At 56.3% G+C, this 14,195-nt stretch overlaps 2 protein-coding genes across 2 annotated transcripts in view; both read right to left on the bottom strand.

Annotated features, from left to right (window-relative positions):
- APOE (apolipoprotein E) overlaps nt 1-14,195 on the bottom strand; it is a 632,892-nt gene that overhangs the window by 381,849 nt on the left and 236,848 nt on the right. The window lies entirely within an intron of this gene.
- TOMM40 (translocase of outer mitochondrial membrane 40) overlaps nt 1-14,195 on the bottom strand; it is a 145,636-nt gene that overhangs the window by 32,564 nt on the left and 98,877 nt on the right. The gene's annotated exons all lie outside the window — the stretch shown is intronic.

The following is a 14,195-nucleotide window of genomic DNA, read 5'->3' on the forward strand; positions in this document are numbered from 1 at the left end:
CAACCGCCGGACCTCGCCAACGACCAGCCCCCAGGGCCGGAGACCTCTGCCTGCGAGGGTCCGGAGATCAAAGAGTAGAAGGACTATAACTGGGCCCGCCTGACAACTAGCGGGCTGTTGTATCTTGGACCTGAAGCTTGCTGATTTGATCGCGGCTGACCCTAAGAAGACTCACCTGGAACCTCTGAGCCCTGCTGACGCTGTCGCGGCTCCTTCTTCGCCTTAAGGAACTGAACCACCGGAGCCCTGCTGACGCTGTCGCGGCTCGATCTCTAAAGACCGCCGGAGCCCTGCTGACGCTGTCGCGGCTCGACCTCTAAGACCATCGGAGCCCTGCTGACGCTGTCGCGGCTCGAGCTGAACTTGCAACCATCCGAGCCCTGCTGACGCTGTCGCAGCTCGACCTCTAAGACCATCCGAGCCCTGCTGACGCTGTCGCGGCTCTCACGAACCCCTCCCGATCGAGCCCTGCTGACCTCGTCGCAGCTCGAGGAGTACTCTGGTCCGGCTGGACCATCGAGACCACCATCACGACCGGGCCGACTCGACGAAGGGGAGGCAGCCAGTACGACCACCATCTCGTACCCCCCCGGCTCGAGGATTGAGAGCTGTGCGTGGGGTACGCCTCGTACTGACCCAGAGACTAACAGACTGTCCCGCTTCCCCCTTCCCGAATCCTCAGAGACTTTGTGGTCCTTTTGCCACTGTGTATATAAGAGTGCTTCCTTCGTTATTTGCTTATATAAAGAACTTGTTCCTAAAACCCAACGGTGTGGTGTCTGTTCGTAGTGTGGTGTGAGCTCAGTGTGTACGATCCCAAACCCAAAGGCCTCCCCGGCGAGGACCTCACATCAAGACTCGGCAAGTTCTGTGGGAGAGGTGGATCTTGGGGTGCCCGGGTGAGCACAACCTGGCCCTCGGAGATTGCCCCTTCCAACATTGGTGGCAGCGTCGCGATAAGAACCTACGTCTAGGGATCGTACAGTACTGACACACTACCCAAACAAAGAGCAGCCATGAGCGTCACTACCGACAAGACCACCTTCCAGATGGAGCTTCTGGGAGACTATTCGCACCGTGAGCTCAAGCAATTCTGCAAAGATCTCCATATCCCGTCAACGGGATTAAACACCAAAGAGGACTTCCAACAAGCTCTAACAGCCTGGGTGGAGACCGGAGCCCAACCTCCAGCACCGACGGAAGCCGATGGAGGGGGAGCACCCCTGATCGAAACCCACGCCCCAGAGCAAGAAAGAGCAGAGTCCCCGACGCGGACTTACAGCCCCGAGAGAGGTCTGTCTCGAGAAGAGATGACCGACCGAGAACGCAACCGAAACCACGAGCTAGAACTAGCCCGTTTGAAAATGGAAGGAGAACTCAAGCTGGCCGAGAAGAAGCTAGCCATCGAGCGGCTGCAAGGAGAACTGGAGGAGAAGAAGCTCCAGCGAGAACATGACGGAAAGAAGCTCCAGCTGGAGCTTATTGGAAATCGAACTAAAGGCCCGGAACGAAGGCAACAAAACAGCAGCGACCCGAGAGTCTGGTCCCCCAGTGGATCCCAAGGTCCACATCCCCAAGGATGTGGTCAAAGAATATTATAAAAACGATGACATCCAGCAATGGTTCAAGGCCTACGAGGTAGCTATGACCTCACACCGAGTTCCGCAGAAAGATTGGGGAGCCGGGCTGTGGGGTCGATTCCTGAGTGAGGGGAGAGACACCCTACTCGACCTACCGTCTGCCGAACAGACCTCCTACAGCCACATGAAAGAGGCCCTCCTCACAAGGTACGGGCTCACTCCAGAAATGTACCGCCAACGCTTCCGAGAATGCAAGAAGATCCCCGGCACCACGTGGGTAGAATATGTCAATTTCTACAGCCGGGCCCTGGAAGGGTGGATCAAGGGCAGCAAAGTATCCACCTTCGAGGGGCTCATCGACCTCATTGCGTATGAGCACTTGTCCCTGAATTGCTTTGTGGAACTCAGACAGCACCTCCTGGGCAGCAAGTTGGCCGACCCCCGGAAGCTGGCCGTCGAGGCCGATCGCTGGGTGAGCACCAGAGTACCCCGGGGGCCCGGGGGGGACACTGGCCGAAACGAACAAGGACCATCCCGCCTGAGGGGAGGAGGGGGTCAGAATAGACAGAGGGGTTCCCAGGTAGGGTCCCCGCGCAGTCCCCCCAGAAACCAGCCAGGTACCTCACCTCCCACAGCGCGCGCAGGGTTTCCCCCAGCTAGGCCAGGGCCCCGGGTCAGCCAAGCCTGCTACCATTGCCAGAAACCCGGGCACTATGCCAATGACCCCCGCTGCCCCTTGTTCCAGAAGCCTGCCGCTGCAGGGCCCCCAGCGCGCCACATCACCTCCGTAGCCCTAGAAGAGGAGGGGGAGGAAGAGTTCGAGGGAGCTGAACCCGCAGCTATGATGTTAGTCTCCTTGGGTGATAGGGAGATGGTCCCCGGAGCTCCCCTACCCGACAACACAGAGAAGTACCGGCAGCAGGTGACTATCAATGGCCATCACATAGGGGCGCTCCGAGACACTGGGGCCAGTATCACCGCCGTCAAACGGCACCTCGTCACCGAAGCCCAGATTGTTCCCCACATCTCCTGCAGGGTGATCGCAGCCGATAACTCCGTCCGCACCTGCCGGATAGCTCAAGTCCCGTTCGAGTGGGGGGGGCGTCTCTGGAGAGTTACGAGTGGCGGTCCGCTCCGACATGCCGGTGGACTGCCTGCTCGGCAACGATCTAGAGAGCTCCCCATGGCAGCGGGTTGAGAAAAGGACCCACTTAGAGATGGTGGGCCTACCCGAGTGGGCCTGTGTGAGTACCCGGTCGATGACCGCCCGAAGGACCGCCCCCGAAGGGGTGACCTTAGAGGCGGCCCCGGCGACCCCCGAGGACCCCAAGGTCCCTGAACCCTTTGAGACCCCTGAGCTATTCCCCGGGGAGAGCTTCCCCCTCGACGCAGGGCCCCTCGGCCCCGACGTCGAACCGACCCCGAGCTTGGACGACCTTCCTGAGCTGGCCCAATGGCGCCAGGAAGGGGGACCGTCCCGAGAAGAGTTCTGCCTAGAGCAGACATCCTGCCCATCCCTGGAGGGACCGCGGCAGCAGGCCGCTGCCCAGGCCGCCGGTGACCAGTCCGGCTCTCACTTTATCTATTGGGAAAACGGCCTATTATACAGCGAGCAAAAGTCCGCCGAGCTAGAGTCCGGCCGAGTGCTGGTGGTCCCCCTACGCTTCCGCGGCTTTCTCCTGAACCTGGCCCATGACGTGCCCCTGGCGGGACACTTGGGACAAGACAAAACGTACCAGCGCCTGGTCACCCACTTCTACTGGCCGGGCATGCGCTCCGATGTGGAGGCCCACTGTAAATCCTGCCCCACTTGTCAGTCCAGCGGAAAGAGCGGAGGGAAGCGCAAGGCTCCTCTCCAACCCTTCCCCGTGGTCAGTACCCCCTTTGAGAGGGTGGGAATCGACATTGTGGGCCCACTCGACCCCCGAACCTCCTTGGGGCACCGCTTTATCCTGGTGCTGGTGGACCATGCCACCCGATACCCCGAAGCCGTTCCCCTCCGTAGTGGGGCGGGCCCTCATGGCCATCTTCTCCCGGGTGGGATTCCCTCGAGAGGTCGTCAGCGACCGAGGGACCAACTTCATCTCGAAATACATGAAGTCCCTTTGGCAACAATGTGGGGTGACGTACAAGTTCACCACCCCATACCCCCCTCAGGGTAACGGTCTGGTGGAACACTTCAACTGGACCCTCAAGGGAATGATCATGGGACTCGAAGAGCCCCTGAGGCGTAAGTGGGACGTCCTCCTTCCCAGTCTCCTCTTCGCGTACCGCGAAGTTCCCCAGAAATCCCTGGGGTTCAGCCCCTTCGAACTGCTCTACGGGCACCCCGTCCGGGGACCCCTCACCCTGGTCAAGGAAGGGTGGGAGACGGCGGCCCCAGAGCCCCCTCCCGATGTGTTTCAATACATTTTGGCCCTCCGGAACCAGACGAGGAAGTTCCGAGAGCTGGCCGAGGCAAACCTCGAAGCCAGCCAAGAAGAAATGAAACGGTGGTATGACCAAAATGCCACTCTGGTCGAGTTTCAGCCCGGACAGCGGGTCTGGGTTATGGCCCCCGTAGAGCCCTGTGCCCTGCAAGACAAGTGGACAGGGCCCTTCAAGGTGGTAGAGCGCAAGAGTCAGGTGACCTACCTCATCGATGTAGAGTCCCCCAGGAACCCCTTGCGGGTCCTTCACGTGAACCGCCTCAAGCCCCACTTCGCCCGGTCCGAGTTGAGCTTGCTCCTCGCCACGGACGATGGGGAAGAAGAAGAAACGGAGCCTCTCCCCGATCTCCTGTGCGTGAAAGAAAAAGATGGCTCCGTAGAGGGGGTGAGTCTCTCCTCCCTCTCTCCCGAGCAGCGCGAGGACGGTCGCCAGTTGTTGGGACAGTTCTCGGACCTCTTCTCCCTCACCCCCGGCGTCACCAACTGGTGCGTCCACGACGTGGACACCGGGGACAGCCCACCGGTACGGCACAGAGCCTACCGCGTCCCTGACCGAGTCCGGGCCTGTATCAAGGCCGAGGTATCAAAGATGCTAGCTCTCGGGGTGGTCGAAGCCTCTGACAGCCCATGGGCTAGTCCCGTGGTCCTGGTTCCGAAGGCAGCCGCCCCCGGTGCTGTTCCCGAGCTGAGGTTCTGCGTTGACTACCGCGGGCTCAACGCAGTCACCAGGACCGATGCTCATCCCATCCCCCGAGCCGACGAGCTTATCGATCGCCTCGGGGCTGCTCGCTTCCTTAGCACTTTCGACCTGACCAGTGGATACTGGCAGATCGCCCTCACCGAGGGAGCAAAGGAAAGATCCGCTTTTTCCACCCCGGATGGTCACTACCATTTCCGGGTGATGCCCTTCGGGATGAAGAACGCCCCCGCCACCTTCCAGAGGCTGGTGAACCAGGTACTGGCGGGGTTGGAGGAGTTCAGCGCTGCGTATCTGGACGATATCGCAGTGTACAGTTTCCACTGGCCCAAGCACCTCCAGCACCTCTGGGCGGTGCTGATGGCCCTGAGAAGGGCCGGTCTCACCATTAAGGCAAGCAAGTGCCAGATCGGACAAGGGTCCGTAACCTACCTCGGGCACCAGGTCGGAAGCGGCCTCGTAGCCCCCCTCCAGCCCAAGATCGATGCCATCGTGGCCTGGGAGGCCCCCACGACCCAGACAGAAGTGCGGGCGTTTCTAGGGCTCACGGGGTACTACCGCCGGTTCATCAAGAGTTACGGCAGCATCGTAGCCCCCCTCACGGAGTTAACCTCCAAAAACCAGCCGAAGAAAGTCAGCTGGACCTCCGCCTGCCAAGAGGCGTTCGAAACGTTAAAAGACGCCATGTGCACTGCCCCCATTCTGAAGGCCCCCCGACTACTCACGAGAGTTTGTAGTCCAGACGGACGCGTCCGAGCATGGCATCGGAGCCGTCCTGTCCCAGGTGAATGAGAACGGCCTAGACCAACCAGTGGCATTCATTAGCCGGAGGCTACTCCCTCGAGAACAAAGGTGGAGCACCATCGAGCGGGAGGCCTTCGCGGTAGTTTGGGCCCTGAAGAAGCTGAGGCCCTACCTGTTCGGTACTCACTTCCGGGTCCAGACCGACCACCGACCTCTCCGGTGGCTAATGCAGATGAGAGGGGAGAATCCCAAATTGCTGCGCTGGTCCATCTCCCTCCAGGGGATGGACTTCACTGTCGAACACCGGCCGGGCGCGGACCACGCCAACGCTGACGGCCTGTCCCGATTCTTCCGCCTCAGCGAAGAGAACCCCCAAGAGGATGGGTAGTTCTCCCCGCCTTCAGCTGGGGGGGGACGCGTGTTGGACCCGGCCTCTTGGCGTGGTTCACCTCTGTCCCTCCACACCCTGTGAGCGTAGGCCTGTACCCCGAGTCCCCTGCGCAGCCACCCCGTTAATGTAGCCTGCAACCCGAGCCTGGTCGTCCTACCCAGGGACACCTAGATCCCCCGAGAACCTTGACCAGGCCTGCCTTCCCCGCTCCTCGCCCGGCTCCGAGCGCCTAACCATGCATGCCCCACAAGGCCCGGACGCCATCTTCCCTTCCCGACATCCCTGTCTCCCTAGGCCTAGCGTGACCCCGGCCCCAGCGAAGCCCAGACTCCAAAGGCGCGCCAGTCCCGGCGGGGGGGGGGTAAAGGGCTCCCCGAGTGAGATAAGCCAGGGAGTTTCGATGGCACCTCCGGCCTCCCCTGAGGGGCTGGTTTCTGTCACACCTTTGGCCTCCCCTGTGGGCCAGTTTCGATCACCCCTCTGGCCTCCCCGAGGGCTGGCTCCAGACCCACTGGGCGTCTGGGAATTCCCGGACCCATCTTTCAAAGGGATCAAAGAGCCAACCGCCGGACCTCGCCAACGACCAGCCCCCAGGGCCTGAGACCTCTGCCTGCGAGGGTCCGGAGATCAAAGAGTAGAAGGACTATAACTGGGCCCGCCTGACAAATAGCGGGCAGTTGTATCTTGGACCTGAAGCCTGCTGATTTGATCGCGGCTGACCCTAAGAAGACTCACCTGGAACCTCTGAGCCCTGCTGACGCTGTCGCGGCTCCTTCTTCGCCTTAAGGAACTGAACCACCGGAGCCCTGCTGACGCTGTCGCGGCTCGATCTCTAAAGACCGCCGGAGCCCTGCTGACGCTGTCGCGGCTCGACCTCTAAGACCATCGGAGCCCTGCTGACGCTGTCGCGGCTCGAGCTGAACTTGCAACCATCCGAGCCCTGCTGACGCTGTCGCGGCTCGACCTCTAAGACCATCCGAGCCCTGCTGACGCTGTCGCGGCTCTCACGAACCCCTCCCGATCGAGCCCTGCTGACCTCGTCGCGGCTCGAGGAGTACTCTGGTCCGGCTGGACCATCGAGACCACCATCACGACCGGGCCGACTCGACGAAGGTGAGGCAGCCAGTACGACCACCATCTCGTACCCCCCGGCTCGAGGATTGAGAGCTGTGCGTGGGGTACGCCACGTACTGACCCAGAGACTAACAGACTGTCCCGCTTCCCCCTTCCCGAATCCTCAGAGACTTTGTGGTCCTTTTGTCACTGTGTATATAAGAGTGCTTCCTTCGTTATTTGCTTATATAAAGAACTTGTTCCTAAAACCCAACGGTGTGGTGTCTGTTCGTAGTGTGGTGTGAGCTCAGTGTGTACGATCCCAAACCCAAAGGCCTCCCCGGCGAGGACCTCACGTCAAGACTCGGCAAGTTCTGTGGGAGAGGTGGATCTTGGGGTGCCCGGGTGAGCACAACCTGGCCCTCGGAGATTGCCCCTTCCAACAAATGCCAATAACCAAAATTAAAAGCGCGCACAGGGCGCTGCAAATACGGCCACCATTGCTAAAGCTGGCGTCCCACCAGTGCTCTTTAGAGTTATTTCGGGAAAGAGTTGGCCAGAATCGCTAATGCAGGCAATATCAAAAGGGCTCAAGTAAAAGTCGCCATGGGTGGGTACAAATGGAGAGAAGGTGTTACGAAGGAGGGACAACAAGCCTGTTTAGAAAGCAGACGCCACTATTTATGAAGGACATTGACACAAGCAAAAGGCAAATATGGTCAGGGAGTGGGCGGAGCTTCCATTACATCCTCCACTACAACAAGTCTCCCCTAGAGCAGCGCATGCGCGCTGACGCTAGACTCTACCTAAAAACAAGAGGAAGTGATGTGATTTATATGTCCCTCAAAAGATAGCTTGGTATCAATTACTCTAAGGCTTTTTGCTTTCCCACTAGGGATCGGTAGAATCCCCAGTTCCTGGGGCCAGCAGTTGTTCGACTAAAAAGAGGGATTGTTACTAAGCAACAGGATCTCAGTCTTTGAGGAATTTCATTTCAAGCAGTTGCTGCTCATCCACCTCCCGATGTGAAGCTTACAGTTGTAAAACTGGGCTGCAGTGGCTCCGGGATTGTCAGTGACAGATACAACAATCTGCGTGTCGTCCGCATACGAAACCAGAGAGAAGCCAGATGATCTGATTAGAGCTGCAAGTAGGGTAACAGATTAAATAAAGTGAGGTTCAAGGATGAGTCCAGAGGGACCCCACGGGGCAAAGAGAAGGTTGGTGAGGTAAAATCACTGAGAGAGACTGTCTGGATACGGTCAGCCAGAAAAGAGGTGATAAACGAGTGCACTGTCTTTGATCCCAACTGATTCAAGGCGATCAATTAAAAGAGCGTGATTAAGACTATCAAATGCGGCTGAAAGATCCACGAGGATCAGAGCCGCATTTCCTCCACTATCTATAGTCTGCCTGATTTCTTCCTTGGCTGTGACCAATGCCAGCTCGGTACTATGATGAATACGAAATCCGAATTGCGTGGAATCAAGACTCTTTGTTTTGTCAAAAAAAGGTGGTTAATTCCTGGTTCACTATATTTTTTACCGATTTGGCAGGAATTTGTAGCAGAGTAATTGGTTGATAATTGTTGGGGTCAGCAGTAACTATGTTTTTTTTTATAATGGAAGAATAGACCCTATTTTCCAGTCTATTGGGAAATATCCTGCTTTAAATAGGTTGTTGAACATGGCTGTGAGGTGTGTGGCTATCACCTCTGGGAACAAGTGAATTACAAGCATAACTCTACATTGGGATAAGATAGAGAAATGGAGTTTAGTACACCTGAACTCAATTTAAAAATACATCTTTTAGTGAAGATGTTTTATATGTTGTATGTTTGAAAATACCACTTTTAGAAAGTGGGCATGTTCTTGCTTAACCATCCTGTTTGCCTCTGGCTTTTGTGTCTTGTGTATTCCCTGTCTGGGTTTAGTGACAGGAGCAGGGGGATGAGTACTGACACTAGACAGACACCGGAGAAGGGGGCAGAAGGTGGGGGAGTGGAGGTGTGTCCTGCTTCCTGGGTAAATCATAGCCAGGCTGAATAGACCTGCTTGCATTTAGAGTACTGGGAGGAGTTGTCACTTGCAACTGAATGGACTGTGGTTGCCTCTCTCAAAGCTGTCTCCACCTCCTGTGGTGAACCTGGACTGAGCCAGACTGAACTGGTCTGTGTGTGCCAGAGGAACTTTGTACCAACTTCAAAGGAACCTGTGGTATACATTTTGGGGCCCTGACCCTAGAACTTTAGATTACTGCTGGGCTAAGGAATCTGCCAGGAAGAAGAGCTGGAAGAGCTGTGAGGAGAGACGACCACTTGCTGTGTGCTTTGCTGGGTTGGCCTGCAGTTGCTATTTCGGTCTTGGGCAGGGAATGGACTGGACAGTCCTTTCTGCATCCCAAGTTTCCCCAACGGCTTGATGTAGCGCTTGCCTCCTGTTGGAAGTCACAGGGAAATCAAAGACTTCAACTTCTTCCGGGTACCGCCTTCTGGAACTGGATGTTTCAGCTGCCGCAGAGGAAAAAGGTAACCCGACACCATCAATGACGCCACTGCCAGCTACGTGACCTGAATGCGCCGCTGCACTTCGCAAAGCAACCCTGGTCTTACCGAAGACTCCGCCCCCATGCCACCATCGAGGCGCTGCTGGCATCGTGACCTGTGGGCATCGCACTCTTCACACCGCTGCCTTGATATCCCCGCCGCCACCACGGACACTGCTGCCTGCACCGTGATCTGTTGACACCGCTCGTAGAGAACACAGAGCACCAACCCGATTTGCACTGCAGCCCTGGTCTCACTGACGATGCCGCTCTGTGAGAAAGAGCCATCTTTCTTGCATGGTATGACCCCATTTTTTGCTGAATTGCTGATGTACTTTGACTGAGTGTGCCCTGCGCTCCAGTAAATCAGTTACCCAGGGCCTTTGTTCCTTCCCTAAAACTGTATTGAAGCCTAAACTCAATTGGCATCTCTGGCCACAGGTAGGCCCCTGGTAAATGGTACCCAGGGCACTGTGACCAGAGAAGGCCCCAAAGGGCTGCAGCACTTATTGTGCCACCCTTAGAGGCCCTGTACCCTGACACACACACACACACACCACACTGCCCTTGCAGGCTGAGTGTCCGGTGCAGAACAAAGCAAAGAGTCGACATGGCACGCATCCCTGTGTATCATGCCCACAACACACTGTTCAGACACCCCTCTAGCTGGGTGCCCTATGCCAGTGGTGTGGGTACAAGGGCATGAGCCCTGAACCCCTACAGTACCCAGGACCATTCCTGGGCACTGTAAGAGCAGTGCTGCCATTAAGAGTATATGGTGCTGTGAGGTCGTCATCACGAACTCGAGAGCACCATGATCGCTACACTGAAGACTGAAGTTTGGTATCAAAATTCTCAGCACATTCAATCAACACTGATGCCAGTGTGAGATTTAATGTAAAATGCACGACAGAGGGCAACTTAGAGCTGCCCCCTGAAACTAACCCACAACCAGCGTCCTGACTGAGAGGCTGCCACCCAGCAGATATGTTGCTGAACCCCTAGGTAGAGAGTGATCCGCCCTTGTGAGCCTTCAACAATGCACATCCTGGGGCGAGGGGCTAGGCCTCCGCCCCCAGGAGGGGCAGGGGGAGCTTCAAAGGCGTGCCCCCTTTGTGAGCTTCCCCAGGCCACTTGCTGGAAGATAGGCGGGAAAATCTAAGTGAGGAATGGGGCTGTGCCAGCCTCTGCCAACCCCACCCCTCAGGTGGGGGAGGCGAGGTGAAGCACAACTCCGGGCTCTCGCCATCATGTGGACGGGGAGCCCTACCCAATCAGAGACATGCTCCTGCCCTCCTCCCACTGGAGAGTGGTAGGATAGGGGGTGGACCCATTGGTCAATGACCTTGCCATACCTGTAACGCCCCTAAATTTAGTATTTAGGGGCACCCTGAACCTTCCTTCCTCAGATCCCGATTCCAAAACAAGAAGAATAAGAAGAAGAAAGAAGACCTGCTGGGCAGCTGCTAATAAGAGGACGACAACTACTGACTTGGCTCCAGCCCTACAGGCCTGTCAACCCTCGAACCTGCTCCTCCTAAATCCCGACGTCTCTTGTGGTCAGCAACCTCAAAAACTCCGGACCACCTGCCTGCCTTGATCATCTAAAAGACTGGGACTCCCACGAGCAGTGGTTCTGCTCAAACAGCAACAACCCCTGGTGCCAGCCAGGAACCGCGAATCCAGCACACTCTGCACCCACCGAGCCCGGCCTGTGCCTGAGTGGACAAAGACACTGAGGACGTCCCCCGGTGACTGTGACCAGAATCCAGCACCCAAGGACCCTCTTGGACGCTCCCGACGCCTGCAGCCTCACAACCAGGGACCCCTCCAACCGCGACCAGCTGAGGGTAAGATTTCCCGATACCAAAAGACACCCCTGCACCCGGCGCCTTGCGGCCGCCTATGCCCTCCTCTGGGGTGCCTACCTAACCTACAGCTTCCCAACTTACCTCTCGAAGCAGTGGTCGCACCTGAAGAATCTTTGTTCCCGAGCCTTTGTTCGTCCTGTAGCTTCCCATTGAAATATATTGGGCGCCCGACGGCTCAAAAGCACCCTACCCCCAACCGCCCGAGTGGAACTGGAAGTGCAGCATCAGTCCTATCTTACTTACCCACTTGCCCTGTGTAAGTGACCAGGAGCTCAGCTCCCACAGCCGCGCGGTCTGCCTGCTAGCAGACAACAATCAAAGGCCCCTGAGCGCCATCGGAAAACATTGGGCCTACTCGCTCTGTAACCGGCTGCCCCTGTGCCGCTGAGGGTGTAACAACTGTACCTACCTGACCCTGGGAGACCCCCCCCGAGTCTTGCCCCAGAAACTTAACTCTGCCAGTCGAGTACTTACCCAAAGACCGATAACTTGATTTTCTCCATAGGGTAACATTGGCTGGGTTTCACTTGGAAATTTTTTCTAAGTGTCGAGTTTTGCAACTTTGAAATATTCCTTAAAAATCATCCGAACAACGAAAACGAAATTACTCACCTGTTACCAGGAGAGATCCCAGTGCTGGATCTTTGTGCCCAGCACTGACCCACAAAAGTAATTACAACTGTGATTTTCCGATAACTCGATTTCCTCCCATAGGACAACATTGCCTGGTTTTGACCAACATGTCTTCTAAGTGTCGATTTTCAAAACATACAAATATTCCTTAAAAATCACCGATGTAACATAAACGATTTCTTTCAACTGTTTACAGGAAATGCACCAGGGCTGAATCCAGGATCCAGCCCTGAGTAAGAAAAACATTTGTAAAGTGATTTTATTGCATTTACTTAAAACTTCCCACTGAGCTCAATGTTATAATTGTGTTTAACTTGTGCTGCAGATTGCAACAACTGTATCTATTGATATTTGAAAGTATTCAATTGCAACATCTCATTCTGAGAAAGTATTTTTTTACCGACTTGTGGTTCTAAAATAAAACAATATATTTTTATATACAAAACAATTGGCCTAGAGTTCAGTTGAGTGTGTGAGACCTTTTGCTGACTGAGTGTGTACAACAAATGCTTTACACTGTCCTCTGATATTGCCTTACTGCTCGACCAAGCTACCACTTTGGAGAGTAAGGTCCTATCCGACTTTAGCCTCTGCCAAACCTCTGGAGACTACTGGACTCTGTGCACACTGTACCTTACTTCGGTCCAGTATATACAGAGCCACTTTCTTACACGCTCCAAGCGGACATCGACGCAGCAGCCTGCACCATGGTTTGGGGGCACCGCTCATAGGTTACTCGACGCACCACCCCGTCATACACAGCAGCCATGGCCCACCAACGCCATCGCCATCGACTCCAGACCATCAACCAACACCGCTGCCTGCACCGCGAACTGACGGTGCCCGCACACTGCATTGCCCCGTATCGCACCGAAGACGTGTGTCTACCGACAACAGCGCTTCAGCCACGATGCTGCTGCTTCTTGCATTATAACCGGTCAGCACTGCAATGCGCACTGTCCTGCTCTGCACCGCAGCCCTGGTCTCACCGCCACCGCTGGATGACCGGCACCAAGCCGCTGCCTGCACCGCGACATGAGGGCTCCGCACGTCGCATCACTCCACTTCACGCAGAAAGCCCTGGCACCTGCAGACGCCGGCGCTCTGGACTTCAAACTCACGGAGTTCGACCGGTGTGAGACTCTGTGTGCACCAACTCCCGGAACAGACGCCTGCCGACACCACTCCTCCGTAGCTCACCGCAAGGTCTGATGCTGAACTGATGTGCTTCTGCAAGTTAAGATTTTTGTTGAGTTATTCCCAGAGATCTCACTGAATCTAGAACATGTGGTAAGCTGAGGTTAGAAGAATTTGTTTTTTAGAAAATAGTTTGAGGTGGTTGAATACCAGCCAACTTTTTTTTCTGTAGAATCAAGTTGAAGAATCGGATGTCTTTGGGGAGGAGACGTCCGGGTACAGTTGGGTGTCATTGGCATTCATGTGGGAGGGGATATTCAATGAACTCATAATGTTTGTTAGAGGCTCAATGAGCGAGTTGAAGAGAGTGGGTGAGAGGGAGGAACCCTGTGGGACCCCTAGAGTATCTGGAGTAGCCTGAGATAAGGAATGAATAAGGTAACCCTCCCCTCCGTGGGTGAATAAGGGGCCGTTCGAGTGCCAAGCAAGAGGAATAACTCCCCCCGTGGGCATCTCAGAGAGGGTTCCAGCATTGTTCCACCAACAGGCTCACCTTCGAGCTCAGGTCCGCTCTCTCCTACTTTATCTTCTACATGTGGTTGCTACCATCCTCCTGAACAATAAGAGCGAGGAGAGCGAACCAAGCAACCAGTGTGCTTAAAACCATCAAGCGCCATCCTGCCCAGGGGCTTTCCCGGCAGCCTCATCCTGCCCAGGAGCAGTCCCGGCAGCCTCGCCCTGCCCAGGAGCAGTCCCGGCAGCCTCGCCCTGCCCAGGAGCAGTCCCGGCAGCCTCGCACTGCCCAGCGGCTGTCCCAGCAGCCTCACCCTGCCCAGCGGCTGTCCCGGGCAGCCTTCGCCCTGCCCAGCGGCTGTCCCGGGCAGCCTTCGCCCTGCCCAGCGGCTGTCCCGGGCAGCCTTCGCCCTGCCCAGCGGCTGTCCCGGGCAGCCTTCGCCCTGCACAGAAAAAAAGTCCCTCAAGCCCCATCCTCCCATCGGAGCAAGTTCCTGCAACACCAACCTGCCACGGGGGCAAATCCATGCAGCCCTATTATGTTTAGGGCACACATCCTGACAAATTTACACTCCCATGGTGAGCGTGTAGTTCAAAGAGCAC

Source organism: Lissotriton helveticus, chromosome 7, assembly GCF_964261635.1.
Source record: "Lissotriton helveticus chromosome 7, aLisHel1.1, whole genome shotgun sequence".
NCBI classification, from domain to species: domain Eukaryota; kingdom Metazoa; phylum Chordata; class Amphibia; order Caudata; family Salamandridae; genus Lissotriton; species Lissotriton helveticus.